The sequence below is a fragment of the Hyla sarda genome, chromosome 4, assembly GCF_029499605.1.
Source record: "Hyla sarda isolate aHylSar1 chromosome 4, aHylSar1.hap1, whole genome shotgun sequence".
NCBI classification, from domain to species: Eukaryota; Metazoa; Chordata; class Amphibia; order Anura; family Hylidae; genus Hyla; species Hyla sarda.
In genome coordinates this window covers 140,398,369-140,417,808 of record NC_079192.1, presented here as the reverse complement: position 1 = coordinate 140,417,808, position 19,440 = coordinate 140,398,369, and the positions used below count along the sequence as shown (strand labels likewise).

The 19,440-nt window shown below is 41.8% G+C and overlaps 1 long non-coding RNA gene across 1 annotated transcript in view; it reads left to right on the top strand.

Annotated features, from left to right (window-relative positions):
- LOC130366913 (uncharacterized) overlaps positions 1-19,031 on the top strand; it is an 81,924-nt gene extending 62,893 nt beyond the window's left edge. Inside the window, exon 4 of the long non-coding RNA XR_008891995.1 lies at positions 18,682-19,031. This is a non-coding gene — a long non-coding RNA (uncharacterized LOC130366913). The remainder of the gene's footprint in view (positions 1-18,681) is intronic.
- The last annotated feature ends 409 nt before the right edge of the window (positions 19,032-19,440 follow it).

Here is a 19,440-nt window from a genome sequence, read left to right as displayed (position 1 = left end):
AAAAAAAAATTAAAGGCAGGGAGGGGGTTAGGGATAGATGGGTAATAGGCAGGGACAGAAAAAGAAAAGAAAAAAAGTGATGGTGGGAGATACCCTTTAAAGGGGTACTCCAGTGGTCAATGTGTTTTTCCATTTTTGACTTACCCTATTTGTTTTGTTTCATTTCTATTCTTGTTGTTTAGGTGACTCTATTTCCGTTCTTTGTTGTCTTTTTATCCCCCACTTTGTTTTCCTATCTTTGCTTCTATTTCCTGTTTCTTGCTGTGCTGAAAACTACGAATTCCAGCATGCCACATGCCTTGCTGGTTTGGGGCGGCTCCTTTTTTTTTGTTCTGCCCTTTACCCACCCTACTATTTTCCCGGGTCAGCCCTCTTATACACAGCACACTAATATAATCATCCCTGGTTGGGATACACTGGCATACACACACAAAAGGGACTACAACTACCAGCATGTGTCATTCAGGAGTCTTCAGTCTGTGGTATAACACCACCATGCTGCCTCTGTAGTCTCCTGAGGGTTGTAATTGACCACACCTCTGTAGGGCATACACCAGTGTTTCCCAACCAGTGTGCCTCCAGGAGTTGCAAAACTACAACTCCCAGCATGCCCTGACAGCCTTTGGGCATGCTAGGAGTTGTAGTATTGCAACAGCTGGAGGCACACTGGTTGGGAAACACTGGTGTAACATGATGTATATGCTGAATAGGTTAGAATAGTGTTTCCCAACCAGTGTACCTCCAGCTGTTGCAAATCTACAACTCCCAGCATGCCCAAAGTCTGTCCAGGCATGCTGGGAGTTGTAGTTTTGCAACAGCTGGAGGCACACTGGTTTGTAAACACTAGCATACACACACACAACAGGGACTACAACTCCCAGTATGTGTCATTCAGGATTCCTCCCCCCCCCCCTTCACATATAGGGGGAGATTTAGCAAAACTTGCCCAGCTGACCATTGCAACCAATCAGCTTGCTGCTTTCATTTTTATGAAGGCCTGTGAAAAATGAAAGAAGCAATCTGATTGGTTGCTATGGGCAAGTTTTCCTCTGCACAGGCTTTGATAAATCTCCCCCATAGAGATCATTCCCAGTATGAGATTTATTCCCCTGCAGTCCATACATCCCCAGCCCATGCACCTTCTCATCCTCCCCTTCAGATAACACTTATCTTCTCTGTGAGGTCCTCCTCCTCCTGTGCAGACCTCCATCCTTAGAATACAGAGCAGGGGGTAGAGGAGGTGAGGAGCTGTGTACTCAGCTGGATGAGATAATGGGGCGTGGCTTATTCCTCTCATGCAGACAGAGAGAGAGAGAAAAAAAAAGCTGTGACATCTTGTCCACAACAGACTCAGAACTGTGGACAACAGCAAATGAAAACCCTCTGAACTACAGAACTTCCTGCCCAACAAACAGGTAAGAAAAAGACATACATGCTGCCAAAACATATAACACATGTATATTGCAAAAAAACTAAACTTTCAAAGAAGATGCCATATAGTCAAAAAAATTAACCACCTGAGTACCCCTTTAAACACTTGATGGGTGCCTTAAATCCTCAAGGGTCACAACATTTGGCACATAAATTATGATGTATAAAGAGTAGGAGAGGCTCTTATCAACTAGTTTCCTGGGACCCGAGCTACTCAAATAATATCTATACCCACGGTGTAAAATGCAATAAATAAAAATCATCCAATATTCATTGACCCTGAGCCTTAATTTCCATTTTCTATTTACAGAAATTATGATGTTTGCCCACAAATCGTCATTTCTGTACAAAAACGTGCGATGTAGCATTTGCACCATTGGTGCCAAGGTGACGTGAAGGAGGCTAGAAGGGGGCTCAAAATCCATACATGTCTCTTTAAGGATAACTTTCCACACTTAAAGTTTCCACACCAAGAATTGTAGCTGTCTTTTGCTCAAATAGTCATATTTTTTCTAAAATAATGGCTGGTAAATAATACAATGTGTGCACTACCAGCAGTTTTTGTATTGAGTTACATGACCGCCTTTATATGTCAAAATTGCCAACAAAAACTGCAGTTTTTTTTGGTACAAAAAAGACTGAAAATAGAATGTATGAACATAGCATTACTAAGCATGTAAATACTTTGCTGAATGCTTTCTTCATGTAATGTTTTACCTGGCCACACCTTTGTTAAAGGAAAATGGTCATCCTGTTCACACACACTAATACACTGGGTTATAGTGTGGGTGAACAGGAGACTCATTAAAGGGTCACTGACTCCTATACGTACCTTCACTCTTGAGATCCGCTTCCTTCTTCTGTGAATTGCCCGCTGGCACAATTTGAATATTCATTATCGCTGGTCATGTGACCACAACAATGAATTTTCAAATTAAGCTGGCAGGCCCACCTTCAGCATGCAATTACATAGTTAGTACGGTCGAAAAAAGACATATGTCCATCAAGTTCCACCAAGGAATTGAAGGGTAGGTGTGTGGCGCGATATTGAGGAAGGGATGGGATTTTATATTTCTTCATAAGCATATTCACAAGTGATAGAAGTGATGATTTTATATTTCTTCATAAGCATAAGCAATTCACAAATGATAGAAGTGGATATTCTGAGGGAAAGCTCTACAGTGAAGGTACGTAAAGGAGTCTGTGACCCTTCATTGGTCTCCTGTTTACCCACACTATAACCCAGTGTGGGTAAGCATAATGACTGTTTTATTTAACAAACCTATTCTATTGATCTAGTTCCTTTTACTTAAACAGCTTATTATAGTCTCTATTTCCTATCTATTTTGCTGGGAAAACATTCTTTGTTGATAAAGTAGGAAGCCCATATTTATCAAATTGTGTGAGAGAAAAAATAGAGAGATTTTCCCACAGCAACCAATCACAGCTCAGCTAACGAACTCTGGTGAAGTGAAAGCTGAGCTGTGATTGGCTGCTGTCGGAAAATAACTCCACTTTTTTTCTCACACAGTTTAATAAATCTTGGCCAGTATGTTTATCATGGTGAAAACAGAATGCTGGGTTAACACTGCAGAGAGCTTCCAACAGAAATCTCATGATCAATGTCTTCAATCTTTTGAATAAGTCAAGGACAGCTAGATGAACTGGAAAGATATACTGTAATTCTTGAAAAGGCAATGCGAAATGTAATCCATCCTAGGGAACAGATAAAAGAAAGTAAAAATAAAAACACACATATAATATATATATATATACATAGGGAATGGAGCAGCACGCTCAGAGGCAAAACAATCTGTGGGTGCAGGCAGTCTCAGGGACCCCGGTCCTGGGTCCAAAGATTAGCAAAAACAAAGAAGTGGCTGCAGCACACCCAAGTATCAAAGAATCAAAAAGTGTTTATTCCAGCTATAAAAAAAGACTACGTATCTGTGGTCTCACACCACCTTTCTCAAGTCAAAGTGCAAGTGAATAGCAGCAGTTTAAATATACATGTGTACATAATTCAAGCAATAATACAATTAAGGTAAAAATTACATAGATAAACAAAATCCATACATAAAGTGCACTGGTGAAAAATATTCCAACGGTTATTGCATAGTGTCAATACATTACAAGTGGCGATAAAATACACCACAGTGGAAGTGTTGATAAAAACAAGTATAATGCATAATTACATCAGCTGACATTATTGATTAGTTAACTTACAGGGTGGGAAGGGATTGCGGCAAAGAAGCCGATCAGCCTGTTTTTGTAAACAATAGACCACGCCATATCCAACTCGTGGTGTAGATAGTACTTTGTGTGAGGAGGACCGAACCAATGAGAGAGGGCATCCACAATGACGGCGTACGATCACGTGACTCGCGTGTGACATCATCGGGTCATGTGAACGGGATCCGGAAGCGCAATATCACTAACTGTATTGGACGTGAGCAATAGGATCCTTCCCGAGTGCGGAGTCCGGTCACGTGTCTCTCAAGATCTGAGAAGTAACAATAAAATTGACATTGAGGCCCATTGGTTTGAGAGTTTCTAAATCATAAATCCATTTTAGTTCCCTGCGTTTAAGCATGCTGACACGATCCCCACCGCGTTTAGGTGGGGGGATATGGTCAACAAGCATAAAGCGGAGGTCATCCTCACCGTGTCCTGCATCCGAGAAATGCTTTGCGACCGGTAGGTCGGATCGCTTTCTCCGGATGCTGAAACGATGTTGGTTGATTCTAGTCTTAAAGTCACATGTGGTCTCCCCCACATAGAGGAGACCACATGGACATGTCAAGATATAGATAACATATTCCAACGTACAAGTAAGGTAATGTTTTGATTTGTATTTTTTTGCCAGTATGTGGATGCGTGAATTCCGGTCCTTTTGTCATGTACCAGCAATTCACACATTGGCGGCAAGGGTAAGAGCCTTTGCTTCTGATTGTAAGGTATCTCTGTGTTGGACCTTTCAAAGAGATGTCAGTTTTGACCAAACTGTCTTTAAGGTTTGGTGGACGTCTATAAGACAGTAAAGGGTGTTTCTGGAATTCAGGGATAGTAGGGAAACTGGATTTCAAAAGATGCCAGTATTTATTCAAAGTAGAACAGATTTTGTTTAGAGTGAGTGTTAAGTGTGGATACAAAAGGGATCCGGGCATTTGGACTGTGTTTGTTGGGCGGGTGTAGGAGAGTTTTTCGCTCAAGTTTCATTACTTTGGACTTTTCCGACTGTAGGAGTTTTTTGGGGTAACCACGTTTTGAGAAGTTGTCCATCATTTTTGTTAATGTGGTATCCAGTGCATCATCCGATTCAATGATACGTCGCTCCCGGAGCATCTGGCTACCTGGGAGCGAACGTACCATTGGGCGTGGATGAAAACTACTAAAATGAAGAACAGAATTGCTATCCGTCTCCTTGACAAACAGTTCGGTGGTGAGGTGATCCCCCTCCACCCGAACCAGTGTGTCAAGGAAAGAGATAGAAGTGGAAGAGTAATTTAACGTAAATTTTATGTGAACATCAACCGAATTTAGATACTGTGGAAGTCCTCCAATTGTTTGGGGCTCCCCCTCCAGACTAGAAACACATCATCGATGTATCTCCACCACCCCAGCAAAAGGCTGGAATGGTGGGAAACATAGACATGTGTTTCCTCCAGCACCGCCATTAACACATTTGCATACGTGGGCGCCACGTTCGTGCCCATGGCGGTGCCTGACGTCTGGAGGTAAAAAGAATCATTGAATAAAAAGTAATGATTGCGTAAAACCAAATCTAGAAGTGTAGTAATGAAATTGGTTTTCTCTGTGTTGTAGTCTTTAGCCACACTGGACCGTACAGCCTGGACACCCCCATCATGTGGGATGGAGGTGTACAGGCTAACAACGTCCAGCGTGACCACGATGACATCAGGTGGAACTGTGAGGTGCTCAATTTTAGTAAGAAAATCAGTGATGTCACGAAGGTATTATTTGGCATTCATGGCATATGGGCGTAGAATTTGCTCCACAAAGATCGACAAGTTACTGGTAATAGACCCCCGACTCAAAACAATGGGTCTGCAGGGGGGGGGGGGGTCCACCAGTGACTTGTGGATCTTTGGGAGCAAATATAACATGGGGATAACTGGATGTGTAACAAGTAGATAATTATACAAAATCTTATCGATCAAACCAGTATCTAAAGCCTCGTCCAGAACAGATTTGATCCTTCCACCAATTGCTTGGGTAGGATCACGACTTAACCGAAAGTAGGTGGAAGTGTCATTAAGCTGACGTTCAGCCTCCCGTAAATATTGTCCCCGATCCATGATCACGATGGCTCCACCTTTGTCTGCCGGTTTCACCACCAAATCGTGATCAGGGAATCAAGTACCTCACGTTGGTGAAAGGTTAAGTTATTGCAGTTGTGCATATCAGTGTCATCTCTAATCTGAGCAAGTTCCTGCCTCACCAAATTGCAGTAGGTGTCAATGGCACTGCACTGTAGTGAGGGAGAGAAGTTGCTCACTGTTTTTAAATCAAAATCAGAAAATGCTAAATTATCATGATGTATATCAGAAGTAGTACAAGATGGAGTAAATACATTGTTAGATACAGGGTGTTGGAAAAAACAAACTTTAAGTTTTGATCTACGAAAGAATTGTATCAAATCCAATTCGATCTGGAACCAATCAGTTCTGTTTGCGGGACAGAAACTGAGTCCTTTTGATAAAAGTTCAAGTTGTGATATAGATAGAGAAGCAGATGATATATTTACCGTAGGTGCAGGGGGATTAATTTCCTTTTCTTGTGGTTCGCTTTCGCTTGTGGTAGTCTCTGACTTTTCTGGGCACGAGTTCTTGTGCCTCCGACTGTGTCTGCGGCCACCTCGATGGGTTGGTTTTCGTTTTGATTGGAGCTGACTCCTAAAAAAGAAGTATTGCTGGTGGGCTCATTATCCATGGACATAGCTGGTGCCTGTGGGCTCTCTCTATCCGTTGTCTCTTTAACCTTGCTTGGGCTTCTATGAAAGGAGATGAGGTTGTTCCTAGAGTAAACTCGTCCTGAAGTATAGCCCACAACGTCCCGGTGCCACTTGTGGCGTTTAGAGGTTTCCAGTTCCTCCCTCAGTTTATCCAGAAACTTGGTCTTTTTATCCACCAAAGTATCAAAGGTCTCTTTATTCACGGAGGCCAAAGATGCCTCCACAGAGGCTAGACGAGTTGTAGTAGAAGAGATATCACGTTGTAAAAATTTGATGTTTAGTAAAATTAAATCAAAAGCGTACTTATTTGATATCAGTTCATATTTAGAGCAGTATTCTAAATCGGCAGAGTAAGCATTTTCGCGGGGCTGGGACCGTAGTCCTCTAGGGATCTGCTGAGACTTGTGGTACTCACTCAGGGTAACCAAATGGAGCTGGAGTGAAAGTAGACGTTTTGATTCCGCCTCAAATTGTCGCTGAAGGTCCACAACAGATGGAGCGTGGAGAAAAGAATTATCATTCTTGATTTGACCCAATATTCTGTCTGTGTCGTCGGTGGAGTAGGAAAACATATTAGCTGAAGTGATGGCACCAGGTTGTTCTGAGGTATCCATAATATTGGAGAGGTGCAAGCTCCTATGACCAGGTAATACAAAAGAAGGGAATGGAGCAGCACGCTCAGAGGCAGTATATATATATATATATATATATATATATATATATATATATATATATTATCACGATTAATAACAAATAGGAAATGTGACAAATGTTTCAATATTTTCTATTTTCATGGTATGCATATATAGTCCTTCCTAATCCTTGTTGGGGAGGGAAATCAACAATCAACAAAGGAGGAAGCTTTTGACGTCATATCCCGTCATAATATATTGTTGTCATATCCCGTCTCTATATCCCGTCCTCATATCTCAACCTCATATCTCATCTTCATATCACGACCTAGTATCCCAGCCTCATATCTTGAGCTCATATCCTGACCTCATAATCCAATTGCGGACCAATATATGGAGGGTTGCTTTAAACCAATTAACCAACAGATCACCAAAAGAGGTGATCCATTAATCCCCTATATTTCCCATATATTTAAAAACTATAATCCTTATTAATGATACAAAAACACCAAAGAAATTAATGAGTTAAAAGTATCAGTATGTCTCTCTTCCCATAGTAATTGTCATTTTAGTGCCACTCTGGCATCACTGTTTCTCGATCTGTCCGTGTGCACCTGCAGTGTACACACTGTAAGGGAAGAGCATACACCTAGTATCCCATCCTCATATCTTGAGCTCATATCCTGACCTCCTATCCCGTCCTCATATCTCGACCCCATATCCCGTCCTCATATCCCAACCTCCTAGCTCAACCTCATATCCTGTCCTCATAACCCGACCTCCTATCCCATCCTCCTATCTCGACCTCATATCCTGTCGTCATATCCTGTCCTCATATCCTGTCCTCATATCCTGTCCTCATATCCTGTCCTCATATCCTGTCCTCATATCCAGTCCTCATATCCCGACCTCATATCCCGACCTCCTATCCCGACCTCCTATACCGTCCTCCTATCTCGACCTCATATCCCGTCCTCATATCCTGTCCTCATATCCCGTCTTTATAGCCTGACCCAATATCCCGTCCCTATATCTCATCCTCATATGCTGTACCAATATGCTGCCCTCATATCCCGACCTCATATCCCGACCAGATATCCCGTCCTCATATGCTGCCCTCATATCCTTATGTCCCATCCTCATATCCTGTCCTCAGGTGGGACTGATTTGTGATGAAGATATTGTAAGTTGAAAACAGAACGGGACATGGCTTTGTGGGACTGGTGTGATTTGCAAGCCAGACTGATACACAAAAAGGGTAGATAATAAAAGGGATGGGGCTTAAATAGTGGGTGTGCCTTTGTGAGATGGGGTGTGGCTTGCAAGCTGGACTGACACATTCTCCAAGAGATGCAGAGTGGAGCTTGTGGAGTAAGTTACTGGAAGTCCTATATACTTGCATGGGACTTGAAACAAAAACCCATCTTTTATATAAGGGTGTAGGTAAAGGTTAATTTAACTATCATATCTTTTTATTTGACATATAAGTAATGTGTGTACCAGGTATTATTGAAATATCTCCAGCCGTATAGAAGTTATGTGGAAACATACATTTCCCATTGACTTGCATGGGACTTTAAACAAAAACCACAACCCTCACAAATGGGAAAAAATGTTTTTCTTTAATACACCGGCAGGTGTATAACTTGTGGTATAACACTGAATTTAGCACAGAGACAGAAAAAAAGGTGGTATATGGTACGCTATTTGCTTGTATGTAGGCCCTTTGCAATGATAATGCCACTGAAAAAGCGTACTTGTACTCGGGAAATGTTTTTTTTCTTTAATACACCGGCAGGTGTATAACGTGTGGTATAACACTTAATTTAGCACAGAGACAGAAAAAAAAGGTAGTATATGGTACGCTATTTGCTTGTATTTAGGCCCTTTGCAATGATAAGGCCACTGTTAAGCGTATTTGTACTCAGGAAAAAAAAAATTCTTTAATACACCGGCAGGTGTATAACGTGTGGTATAAAACTTAATTTAGCACAGAGACAGAAAAAAAGGTAGTATATGGTACGCTATTTGCTTGTATTTAGGCCCTTTGCAATGATAAGGCCACTGTTAAGCGTATTTGTACGCAGGAAAAAAAAATTCTTTAATACATCGGCAGGTGTATAACGTGTGGTATAAAACTTAATTTAGCATAGAGACAGAGTAACAGGTGAAAAATGGTAAAAAGGCACTAAAGTCCACACTAATATGACTTATTTCTGAACAGCAGCAGGACCCAACAGTGCAGCACCACCAAAAAAAAAAAAATCCAGGGATTAAACCCTAAATTGCACTCTGTTACACAATTCTGAGCAGCAGAAGATTTGTGGAGCAAATAAAAATAAACTCAATTGGGCTGAAAAATGAGGAGATGAGATGCTTCAGCAAGTTCAGGCAGCTTGGAGATCTGTATGAGGCAGCTGACAGCTATCTGCCCCCTCTGCTGCAATGCTCAATAACATGAACAGGAGGTTTAGCTATCAATGATCCTTCTCAGTGTAACAGCACAGCACTCTGCACTCCTGCCTTTCCCTAATGCTGATGTGACTAGCAGTTGCAGTGTAACGCTGTGGTATGAGCTATTCACACACACGCAGTCCCGTCCTCTCCATCTGAGTGCATAGATGAAATGAAGAGAGGCAAGATGGCTGCCGATTATATAGGGGCTGTGACATCACAGGGATCAGTGAACACTGATAGGCTGCATCTCACATGTGATTCAGGGTCAGCCCGCCTACCTTCATTCCCGCCGCTGTTTCCCGCCCTCCCATTATCCCCTGCCCCATGTACTCACATATGGATCCGCCATCTTAGCTCTACAATAGCCTGAAACGCTGTAAAATTGAGTTTAATGAAGCGATTCGTGCGATAGAATCAAATCAAATTTTTCATGAAATTCGTAACGAATTCGGGTTCGTCAAGTTCGATTCGCTCATCTCTAATCACATTGTCACTGCAATTGGTACCTGACCTTAATATTTGCAGATCACTGGGTTCAGTGTGAAGCATCTCAGTTGTATAACGCACTATACACGTGTCTTATGAATGCACCTTATGAATGAATTTTATATATTAATGTATCATTATATTCAAAAGATGATTTTAATCACTTATGTTCACCTTGTTAATCAATTAACTTGATGTACACTTCCTGTATAAAATACTTTGCTATTGTCACTGGTTGCTGAGCTTGAGAAATGCTGCAATCGGGCAGTTGAAACGTTGTTCCTTGATGTCAGGTCAATAAACCTTTTTTCACCCGCCACTCTCCATTAAGAGGTTGTGCTGTTCTCTTCGCTTTTCTATATATAATAATATGGCATTTTTAAAGCAGACTGCGAAGTAGATATGCTGGATATTGATTTCCATTTTTTTCTATCACATAATATCTGTGACGTATGTTTAATGTATACTTAGGGTGCACTTGATTCATACACTGGTATGTTCACTGGCCCTATTATTAGCCAAAGAGTATTGCTTTTGGCATACATTTGGCTGGCATATATTGGTTTATCTTTATTTAACCGTGTTGAAATGTGTGTTCATCTACTTTATACATTCTTTTCTTATTAATTAATTATTATTTCATTAAATAGTCAAAAGAAACAGTTACACATAACGGACAAACTTTTTTCTGTTTTTAATACAGAAACATAAAAAAGCAATGCGAACTATATCACAGGTTATTTGCACAAATAGTTTGAACTTGCTACGAACAACAGAGGGCCCTTTTACACAAGTCAACGGGCTGGGGAAAGCTAGCTCCAATCTCTGTGATCAGCACTCATTTCCAGAGCTCGATTAATCATTGGGCCCTTTTAATTCATCATTATTAGCTGTACATTACCTGTTTACACAGATGATGTGCAAGCGATAATAATGATTTTACTGGCCACAAAAAGTGCGACCAGCCAACAAACAAGGGTTTGTCAATCATTGGCTGATCGCTGGCCCTTACATAGGCTAGTAATCGGGAGAGAGCTGTTAAAGAAAAAAAAAAAATAGTATTGACATGTCCACCCTGAAGTCAGACCCTAGTGATTTAATATTGATGACATCTTGAGAATCGGACATTTTTGTAAGACCAACCCCGTTAACAGCTCTGAAATTAGAGGGAAAGAATATATAATATAAGTTGAAAGACCTAATAATGTGTACAAGATTGTCGGTCAGAACTAAACAACTAAAGCCCAGTTAATCTTGTGTTTCAAAGGATCAGAATTAAATTTTACTGGGGAAAATGACCACGTAATTACAAAAATAAAACATACAATTATATAATTTCTCTACTCCTCTTAAATGAATATTAACCAGCAGCAACTTCTGCATGGAGTTTTTATGATCTCCATTTGCCTCTGGGTAGTTTGATTTCCAAGCAACACTCAAAAAACACACTAAGGGTGCGTTCCCACAGGGCGTATATTTGACGCTGTGCTAATTTTACGGCAGCAGCGGGAAATATGCTGCATATCTCTCGCTCACTATACACACAGGGCTTTCCGGCGGCAGCCCTATGTGTGTAGTGAGTTTTGGAGACGGGGCCGTGTGCCGGCGTGTCTGTGACGCGCGGCCCCGCCTCCAAAACTCACTGCACACATAGGGCTGCCGGCGGAAAGCCCTGTGTGTATAGTGAGCAAGGGATACGCAGCGTATTTCCCGCTGCTGCCATAAATTTTGCGCAGCGTCAAATACGCTGCATATACGCCCTGTGGGAACGCACCCTGAGAGGTCAGGTTGCTTCCTATGAAAGATCAGACTCCACATATTACTTAAAGGGATACTCCGTTCTTGCCCCCTTCCCATAGACTTTCGTTGAGGGGGTGGGCGTGACGTCACGAGGGGGCGGGTGTGATGTCATGAGGGGCGGCCCTGAACACAGAAGCCTGCACACACATTGTTCGGAACAATAACTTCCGGACGCTGGGGAGCGGAACTCCAAAAGTAAGGGAAAGGAGTACCCTCTTTTACTGTGGTGGCCCAACACAGGAGTTGTTACCCCATACCCTTGCTGCCCTATCAGGCAGCCTCCCTTCAGTGTCCCCTGGGCTCCCTCTACACCTGTCTCCTCATGTATATATTTGTGTATAGAAGTGTTATTGCTTGGAGAAATGTTAACATGTGATCCCCAGTTGTCATGTGAGTTGTCATGTGAATGTAACCCAGGAGGTATCAGTGACCATGTGACCTAAGGGTGAACTATGGGACCCCACCAGAGTCTCCCCTATAAAAGCCCTGGGAGGAGTCTCTTCTCTAAGTCTTTGCTGAGGTCCAGTGCCTTCAAGTCCCAGAGTGTGTCCGGAGTCCATAGGAGGCCTCAAGTCAATCCTGCAACCACAAGCTACAGTCACAGTACAGTCTACAAGTAAGCTACAGTCACAGTACAGTCTACAAGTAAGCTACAGTCAGTCTCAAGTCAAGTCAAGTCTGTCACAGTCATCTATTGTCAAGTCAGAGTGGCCTGCACTAAAATTGTCCAAGTTCAATGCAAGTCCCAGCAAGCCCTTAAATGGGCACTGTCAGAAACAAAAACTTTTGATATGTTGTAAAGCATGCAAAACCAATAGGTTTTGCAATTGCTTTCATTAGAAATGTTTCAATATTTCATACTGAGAAAGCCAGTCAAACAACTTCCGCCCCTGCCTGCTTGGACACATACTAGTCCTGCTCTGTCCATGCATCATACCCTATGTCATGGACACACTTCCTTGATAGTGATGAGCGGCATTGGCCCTATTCGAATTTGCAATATTTTGCAAATATATAGACAAATATTTGTTCTACATTCGCAAATTTTGTGTATTCATTATATTTGCATATTCGAGGAAGAAAACAGTGAGGGGGTGGGCAACTTTACTATTGGTTGCTAGGGATGTTGTTGATAACCTCTGACAAGTGTATTTGCAGCATCATTCCAATTGGCCCACAAGTTAAAAGAAGGAATATGCAAAAAAGAAAGCAAATATTTGATATTTCGAATATATAGCAAATATATTCACAATATTTGTGAATTTGCTAATTTGAGATATTCACAATAAAAATTTGAAATGTGAATATTCGCGCCCAACACCATTTCTTGATTGACAGCTGTGAGCGCAGGGCTCACAGCTGGAAGAAAAATCCTCCCACTGTCAGCTTGTGTCCCGCTACTGTTAGTGAGGACAAGCTGTGAGTTGTAGTTTTGCTAATGCTAGGGGAGATGTGAGCAGACAGCATACAGAGGGAGGGGGCGAGACCTGCACAGTGAGGCCACGCCCCCTCCCTTTGAGAGGAATTCAGACTAGTGAGTTAAATTTAAAGTGTAATAAAAAAATTAATAAAGGTGCTAGACACATAAATATTAGATGTACATGGTCAGGTTTAGGTACTGAGTGATATATTAAAAACTAAAAATTTTAGTTGGATCTGACCTGACGGGTACGCTTTATGGTCTTTGAAGTCACTGGTCACCTCTGTGGGCCTGGCTGAACTGTATAGACTGTTCCATCTGTCACTCAGTAAAGCAACCGTTGTCCGTAACTTGGCGTTGGAGTCATTTTTGCCCCCGTGCCTAGTCCAGTATCCAGCGGTATACTTTTGGGTGGTATTGAGGATAAACCATGCCCTGGCGTCACGAATACAAGGGGTTAATGGCATCTGCCCCTAGTGTACTTCCATCTGCCCTGCATCTCACACACCATACCACATAACAATATATTTCCACTGTTAATAAATGATAAATTGATTTGTAAGTATTATGATGTGGATTTGGAGACATCTCACTGCTTACTACGTAAGCCTAAATGCATAAACAACTGCTTCTCTGTATAGCACCACTCTTGAATTACGTGCACATTGTGCTGAAGTACTAATGAAATTTGCTAGGTACTGGATGCTGATTGATTTAAATGCACAGTGTAAATAGCTGCTAACATCTGTGCTGATTTTAGTATGCAGTATAGCAGTTAGTCATATACCGCATTAGGTGTCAGTAACACGAAAAGGGTTTTATAACACCAAGCTTTCATCAACATTAAAGGGGCATTCCGGATTTATAAACCTTATCCCCTATCCAAAGGATAGGAGATAAGATGTATGATCACAGGGGTCCCGCCGCTGGGGACCCCTGTGATCTCGGTGCAGCCCCTAGCATTCTGTGCCAGGCGCCGCCTCCCAAACATGACACCATGGCCCCTCGTGACATCATGCCACACCCCCTCTATTCATGTCTATGGGAGGGGGCGTGGCGGCCATCATGCCGCCTCCCATAGGCATGAATAGAGGGGACGTGGTGTGACATCACTAGGGGGCATGGCCATGACATCACGTCCCCGTCTTGAAAGCAGCACCCAGCACAGAATGCCGGGGGCTGCACCAAGATTACGGGGGCCCCAGTGGCGGGACTCCTGCGATCATATATCTTTGGATAGGGGATAAGGTGTATAAAGTCGATGATCCCATCTGGCAAGGTAAGACTCAGACCCACCTGCGATTGACACCTCTCTTCCTCTCCTTCCTCGCTGACTTCCCCCCCCCCTCCTCCTCTCTTGCCCTCCCCCTCCCTCTACCCCCCCCCTCACCCCCAAGGGGGTCTCTCTCTTTTCTTTTCGCACTACTTTCTAAATACCCTAGGCAGCCTTCATCAGTTGACACTCACTTGCTACTTTCCTCACGTATTTTCTTTGATTTTTAGTTTATTAGTGTTAGCTAATATGGGAGTCGACCCTCCTTATACCCTATGTGGAGAAATGCATGAGCGAAAGAGTTACTGACTCAGTTTACCTTGTCTACCACATATTGCATTACCATACTGTCGACTGCCTTGTTTGATCAGCTCTGTTGTTCCATTTGTATACTGAAAAACCTTAATAAAACTTTATTTTGAAAAAAAAAAGATGTATAAAGTCAGAATACCCCTTAAAAGGGGTACTCCACTGGAAAAAAAAAATTTTTAATCAACTGATAACAGAAAGTTAAACAGATTTGTAAATTACCTCTATTTAAAAATCTAAATCCTTCTAGTACTTATCAGCTGCTCTATGATCCACAGGAAGTTATTTTATTTTTGAATTTCCTTTCTTTCTGACCACAGTGCTCTCTGCTGACACATCTGTCCATGTCAGGAACTGTCCAACGCAGGAGAGGTTTTCTTTGGGGATCTGCTCCTCCTCTGAACAGTTCCTGACATGGACAAAGGTGTCAGCAGAGAGCAATGTGGTCAGAGAGAAAGGAAATTCAAAAAGAGAAGAATTTCCTCTGGAACATACATAATCATAAGTACTAGAAGGATTAAGATTTTTTTTATAGAAGTCATTTACAAATCTGTTTACATTTCTGGCACCAGTTGATTAAGAAAAAAAAAAAAAACGTTTTCCAGTGGAGTACCCCTTTAACCTCTTCAGGAAATGCCCTGCATCCCGAGTCGTTAAGAACGTAGGCCTGTGGGAATTTCTGTCCCCGCCGCTCACTGGGCGGGGACCAGACCGGGATGTCTTCTGATATCGTTCAGCAGACATCCCGGCATATCTCCCAGGGGGGGGTCCTGAGACCCCCCCATGTCGGCAATCGCTGCAAATCGCAGATCAATTCAGATCTACAATTTGTCGCTATTCTGAGCAAATCGGGTCTCTGGTGACCCAATCGCCCGGAAGATAGGGATGATCGGAGTTGTCAGCTACAGCCCCGATCATCCTAAGGGATGCAGTGCTGCAGCCCCCTCCTATCCCCCGCCATTAGTCAGCAATGAGTACTGACCAATGGAAGTTAAAGATGAGGGTTACCATGGAAACCCCCAGCTCTGCCCACCCCTGGATGTCGGGCAGAATGGGGGAGAAGATGGCGGCCGGTACCTGTGGAGAAGATGCGGTGGGGACCGCTGATCATCGGTGGCATCAGCGGAGATCAGTGGCGCAGATAGGGAGGCAACGGCGCTGAGCATCAAGGAAGGTGGCAGTAAAGTAATCTTTACTGCTGCCTTCCTAGTGGTTGCCGAACTGCAACTCCCAGCATGCCCAGACAGCCAAAGGCTGTCTGGGCATGTTGGGAGTTGTAGTTTTGCAACATCTGGAGGGTCACAGTTTGGAGACCACTATCACAGTGGTGCCCAAACGGTAGCCCTCCAGATGTTGCAAAAATACAACTCTCAGCCTAGACTGCCCAGGCATGCTGGGAGTTGTAGTTCTGTAACATCTGTCCCTTCAGATTTTGCAATTTTCATGAACATTTTGAAAAATGCTGCTATACTTTGAAGCCCTCTAATGTTTTCAAAAAGTAAAAATAGGTCCATTTTATGATGCCAACATAAAGTAGACATATTGTATTGGTGAATCAATATAAAATGTATTTGTAATATCCATTTTCCTTAGAAGCAGAGAGTTTCAAAGTTAAAAAAATGCAAAATTTTCAAGAAATTTGAGGATTTTTCACCAAGAAAGGATGCAAGTAACGACGAAAATTTACCACTAAAATAAAGTAGAATATGTCACGAAAAAACAATCTCAGAATCAGAATAATCGGTAAAAGCATCTTATGGTGACATAACCCGTACATGACTACGTGTATGTAATAATAAGTATACAAATTATATGAATGGGGACATAAAACTGTATAGTAGAGACATATGGTGTATATACAATAAGTGACATAACCATGGTGACCTTAAAACAGTATACTGACAGTATATACCATGTAAGTTTCTAAGGGATGTATACGTGGTGTACATATAATGGTGACAAACACAGTAAATAAATGCACTGGTGTTGAATAACAGTACAATGTATATTGACAACTTATACATGGGCTATAAATTGATGGCATGCTGTCTGAGTTAGAGCTTTGTCCTGGGCTGCAGCATGAAAGAGTGTACAGATACAGGGACACCGAAGAAGAGTCTCCAGGGGACAGTACAGAGAGCGGTTACGAGCATAAAACTGGATTACACCAGGTCACATATAAAGGAAAAGGTAATCTCATAAATGTAAGAACACAGTCAAAACATATAACACTTAGCAGGAATATGGAGCCCAACGCTGAGAGGGTTAAACCTGGGGATTAAGCAGCCTGTGCTGCTCTGTCAGCCCAAACACATCCTCCTGCTGGAGACAATTATATGTATAAGCCACAGCTGTGGCTTCCTGACTTTATAGAGACCTACTATGATTGGTCTCTGAAGACTAAGAGACCGAGGCAGGAAAGAGTTAACTTCAGGCTGAAAAATGCAAATTACCTCATGGCCAGCGTGCCAGGGCTGGAGCCTGCACAGCTACACATGTTTACTGAATGAGGGTTCATATTGACCAGACAGCATATAGTAGGAACAAGATTTAGCTGCTTCACAGCCTGCAGCATGAAAGGTACCGTGACACATTACCGTACTCCCTTCATCCTAGTTAGGCAAGAGACTCTCTGCGATGTATGCAATCAAACCTAGCGCCAAGACCACAGCATCCGGTGCAATGATGTCTTGCATGCTGCTGTATATAAAGACCAGACTCCTCTCACAAATCAGGTTAACTTAATTAAGCTAACCGATACATATATGTGTGTGTGTGTGTGTGTGTGTGTGTGTGTATATATAATATATATATATATATATATATATATATATATATATATATATATATATTTTTTTTTTTTTTTTTTTTTTTTTTTTTTCATTATGTACCCTATTATAACCAACTATGATTGACATGTGGGCCCTCCTCTTTTGGCTCTGCCTTCACATAGCCACAACCATGACCGATGTGGGCTGCTTGGTCTAAAAAGCCTGGGACAATTTTCTGTCCCAGTCTGGCCCTGCTGTATATCTATTACATCTGTAATCATTGGATCCCTATTGCGTGTAACTAAATATGCTGTGGTGAAAAAATTTGCAAAGTATTAGTAATCTTCTCTGAATAATCCACAAAGAATAGAAGAGAAGCTTTTAGTCGTTAGATTGGCACAATATTTTACTTTCAAGGGCATGAATTTTTGGAGGTTGTATGATGACACAAGATGTTCTGCGAGCTATAACATTGTGCTCCATTGGGCGATGTACAGTAGGACTTCAAGTGAAGTGCAGGTAGGTAATACAACATGCAGTGGAGCATGCCATTGTTTTTTTCAGCAGGATTCATTCAAAAGAGAAAACCTATACTGTATATGCCTCCATAAGAATCTGAGCCATAAAGATGTACAGAAAGGCAATATACACCCAGAGAGGTAACTTGACGATTTTGGGCCCCAATGTGAAATCTGCAACAGGGCCCCATGTGTTAATTATAATACTGGTTTCTTATGGGTCAGATGTGCTTTGGGGCCCCCACAGGTGCCAGGGCCCCAGTGCAACTGCAACCATAGCACCTCCTGTAGCTACGCCCCTGTAAACACCCCTTTTGGTGCAAATAGTTGTGTTCCAGAGGCCTAATGGGAGGAAAACTTGACACTTTCACTTTTTAATCAGGAAACAAAATTCGCACAACTTATTATAAACTTACATATGTACATGCTAGGGTATTTACTGTACAGTATTATTAAAAGGCTATGTGAAATTCTTACTTAAATTTAGTAAAATTCAGTTTACTGATAATGTGGTAGAAGAATAATGTATGGAGAAAACCATAATACTTATTCTAATTGGGAAAATAACCCTTGGGGTTATCTAAAAACTTTTTTTTTCTTTTTTTGCAGTTATTAATTAAAAATATCATTTTCAAGTTGAGGAAGCCAAGATGCCATGAAGCAAAAAGTGATAATTATGAAAATAATGTCTTGCCAGCAAGGGGATTATAATCCTATTAATAGCACTTTGAGAACTGTTATGACTTTTTACTTCACATTAACCCAATTTTAAAAGGCCTTTGACAGCTGATTTCAAATAGATATATAGCAAAAAAAGAGAAAATGTCCATTTACTTCAACCTGTTATCCAGAGACAGACAAAACATGTCCCTATGGGATAACTGCCAACTGTCCTCATTGTAGGAAAAAGAAAATCCTTCTTGACTCCAATCACAATAAATTCCTTGATGAATTATCTGTATCAGGCAGTACAATGACTTTGTTTTGATAATAAAACTATATTAGCTGTGCTGGATTATTTTTTGGGGAATGGATATTGGCAAATCCTTATATTTGATATTGACCTTAAAGGGGTTGTCCAGCCCTTTTGCAATTTGCCCAGTGTGCTATAAAATTGATATTCACTCTTTTCTGCTGCTTCATGGTTTCTACAATGTGTTATCCCTGCAGGAACTTCCCCACCCAGCCAATCACTGTCTCCAGTGGTGACCTATCTCAGTCAGTAATAGGCTAAGAGGGAAGTTCTTTCTGAACTGCAGCAGTGAGCGGCAAAGACCAGTATTGAAATGGTAGCTCACTCACCATTATTCTCTTGTTCATTTTTTGATGGTCTAGAAAACCCCTTTAACCCCTTAAGGACCAAGCCAA